The sequence below is a fragment of the Sinocyclocheilus rhinocerous genome, unplaced genomic scaffold (assembly GCF_001515625.1).
Source record: "Sinocyclocheilus rhinocerous isolate Xijiao unplaced genomic scaffold, SAMN03320098_v1.1 scaffold551, whole genome shotgun sequence".
In the NCBI taxonomy this organism is placed as follows: domain Eukaryota; kingdom Metazoa; phylum Chordata; class Actinopteri; order Cypriniformes; family Cyprinidae; genus Sinocyclocheilus; species Sinocyclocheilus rhinocerous.
In genome coordinates, this window is record NW_015624564.1 from 1058098 (window position 1) to 1062115 (window position 4018).

Below are 4018 nucleotides of genomic sequence, written 5' to 3' on the forward strand. Positions count from 1 at the left end.
TTTTTAAATTCTTGTTCTTTTCTAAATAGGCTGTTAATTGAAAGGCTTTGTTGTGGAGTGAGGGGAACTAAAATAGCCTAGCTATGTTTACAGCGTTTATTACAATGTTTGTAAACATTTCGCGTCGGCATTAAGCCTATTTCTGAATGAAATAATAAAATGCGACTTATGTTTTTTTTTCTCTAAAAACACAATTTTTTATACGCGTAGCGTATTTTAACCATGCAGCAAATCTTTTTAAATATTTTGATAAATTACAACAAAAAAAAAAAGACTCTTTAAACCATTTAATTTTGTTGATTGTATTAATCGGTCAAAATTCTATACGTTCGGTTAACGGTTAACCGGTTAAAATGAACATCTGATCAGCACCAAAAACAGAAAGGCAAGATTAGTTTGCAAAAAAGCACAAATGTGAGCCAGATGAGTTTTGGAACAGAGTTTTATGGACAGATGAGACAAAGATGAACTATTATCTGTGATGGGAAAGCAAAAGTGTGGAAAAAAGGAACAGCAAATGATCCTAAGCATACAACCCAAAACACACTGCCAGTTCAGTCAAGGAGTTTATCACGGCAAAGAAATGGATGGTCTTAGATTTCCCAAGTCAGTCTCCAGATTTAAATCCTATTGAACCTGAATTTCACCAGCTAAAGAGGAGAATAAAAGGCAGAAACTCCCCCAAATAAGGAACAGTTGAAATTGGCTGTATTAAAGGCTTGGAAAAGCATTTCAAAGGATGAAACCAAGAGTCTGGCAATGTCTATGGGTCGCAGACTCACTGCTGTGATTGCATGCAAGGGATTTGCAATTAAATATTAGCTTTACATCTGCTTTAAGTTCAACTGTCCCAATACTTATGCTCACATCAGATAGGGGGATGAAACTCTAAAAGTGCTGTCCTTTTTATTTGGTAAAATAAAAAAGTTTTTAGATGTTGTAACTGGTCACAATTTCAAGTTTTTCATTTTTCCTTGACAAAATAGTCTTAGAAAAAAATAAAAATGTAATTTTGCTTAAAATTTCAATGTCATTTAGTCTCTCTCCCAAAATAGTTTGAGTGCTGTCGCTCATCCTACATTCTAATTATATTCACTTCCATTGTGGCATAAAGGGTGGTGTGAAAGAGTGAACTGTGTGAGGAAAAGGTGGATACATGTGTGTGTGTGTTTGCAATGAAGCAGAGCCACAGCACATTTAATGATAGCTTCTTTTTAAGACAAATGGAGCAGAGCGAAATCAAATGAGGGAAGAGAATGAGCGGGAAGGAGAAAACGAAAACGTGAGGGCAAGAGAGAGAGAGATTTATTTCCCTGGCACTGTCGGCTCCGTCCTTTTATCTTCCCATCCCCCTAAAAACGTACATCATCCATAAAGTCCTCCTATCCTCTCCAATCTGTTTTCTTGCACTTTTTTCCTGCTTGTTTTTGCCAGAGGCACAAATGTTCAAATGATCCCACAGTTGACACACTCCACATCTGGAGGGTTTCTGAAGCCCATCCCCCAGACGCAGAATTCCATGGAATTATACACACACACACACTTCCAGAAGACACACCCCGGAGCAACACACCATACATGCACCGCTGGTGAGGGACAGGGAGTGTGTGTGTGTGTGTTTTTCACTACTCTGAGACATCATCTTAAATGTAAACATATAAAGCCCAGCGGCCCTTAATACAGCTCAGCGTCTGTGTGGTATTACAGTCCGGCTGCAGTGTTTATGGGCTGAATACAGATGTAAATGTCGGGCCAGTGGACCTGTCAGCAAATCTAGCTCCAGACTTTCACAGTTGCTGTAATAAAGCACTATTGTAGACACAAAATCACCCACTAAAAGCGTGTATAAATGCTGCCTTTGGGTCATGTCGGAATAATAGTATTTATGAGATAAGCGCACATGAACGCCACCCTAATGTCGTAATGCATGCAGCAGCTAGGGAATACTGCAGTTATCATTTAAACTTTCCTGTCCTCCTACACATTTCCAACTGATTGTTTCAAACAGGCAATTACCAGCTCTAATAAACTGTTATCCTGCCTCCTATAATGGAGTATTTTACCCTGGACAGTTGCAGAGAGTATCGACACATACTATACAATAAAGAATCATGTTCCTATTGTGTTTTAAGACGCTTGGTCCATAAAGTGGATCCATAGATCTCTGAGGCCCTTTCAAAGGTTTTCAATTGCGACTACTTCTTACCCCATGTTAAGCCCGACGATTACATTTGCATGCGCACACACACACACACACACATCTACGGGTTGATTGTATATCAAGCTGGGGATCTGAAACGCTGCACTTTTGAGAAAGACCCACAGCTATACCTCATTTCAGCCAATTACCTAATTCGACAGGAATTCCTCAAGAACAGCTGCAGTCGGGCTCTGCCCTGCCCTGCCAACGGAGGGTCTGCACACACACACACACACACACACAAACACACACAAACACACAAACACACAGCATCTGACTACTGCAAAACCAAATCCAGAAACTGTTTTCCACTCACACTGCAAATGTAAACCCTAAGAGGAACGGATAGTGGAGAGAAACGTACACAAACTTACTTTATCGCACACGCACAGCTGAAAGCCGAGCAGGCGTTGCGATTTTAAAAAACAGACTACGGTGAACGAGTGTGCTAGAAAAGTTAAGATCAGGAAAATATGACTCATGTATCCGGAAATGTCTGAAACTGCATGAATGGGAGAATAGAATGAGAAAAAAGTGTAACTAATGCATTTTTCAATTAAAAGACAGTGTGACGATATGGGCAGTGGCCAGTGGCGGGTGGCTGTGAGGTTGCAGGCAGGCTTCAGTACAGTCTCCAGGGAGAGACAGAATGTCAGTGAACGGAGGCCTTTCATCCTCCATCAGGAGCCTGCTGATGCCTGTCAAGTGATGCTCTTCTTGACTAACAACTAGCCAATGGCCTGCCGGCAGTCCCTGCTGTGAGGACAAACCTTGGTTACAAGCTGAGTGATGCACATCTCTAGCACGCATCGAGGGAGCTGATGTAACCTGATAACCTTATCGGATATCATATTGACACCAAATAACTGCTATTTTGTTTCACAAGACACCATGGAGCATGTGTTCAAGGCTGCAATTTTGAGGCAAATTTTTTTTATTTTTTTAAATGTAATAGATAGTGGAGAGTGAAAGCAAGAGATGAAGCATCACTAACAGTCAGAAGTTTGGAATAAGTAAGATTTTTTTGGTGTTTGAAGTCTCTTAAGGCTGCAAAATAATACAGTAAAACAAAATAAAAAAACATTAAAATAAATTGTTAAAATAAAACTTCTTTTAAATTGTAATAATATTTCACAATGTTTTTACAATGCAAAAGAATGTTTTTTATTTTAACATATTTTAAAATGTAATTTATTCCTGTGATGGCAAAGCTGAATTTTTAGCAGTCATTACTCCAGTATTTATTGTCAGATGATCCTTCATTCTAATATGCAGATATTTTAAAATAGAAAACTATTTTAAATTGATATATTTCACAAATCACAGTTTTTACTGTATTTTTACTGTATCTAAAATTTGTATAAATTCAATTCAATAAAATTATATATTATTTATTGACCCCGGTTTGAATCCGGCTTGTGACATTTCGCAATCTCAATATCCCCTATTCGTCCATCATTTCTAAATTCTCATCTCTCGCTGTCCCTACCCTGAAAGTGGCAATAAATAAACGAGAAAGAAAACTATGATAATTCTACACACACAGAGAGTTGAGTAAAGCACCTCCTCTTTGTCTTTCTTTTATTTATCCAGAGACTAATTAAATTTCTGCTTGATCAATCAAAACTCTGAGGACAGCAACTCCTCCAGCGGCCTTGTGTGTGTGTGTGTGTGTGTGTGTGTGTGGTGTGAATGTGAGTCTCATTAATGGTGGTGGGATGCAGCTGTTGATGTATGGTGTTTACAGAGAGCTGATGATCGGAGTCTGGCTCGGTGGCAAGGACTCACTCCATACAACCCAGCAAACGTTCTACCTAC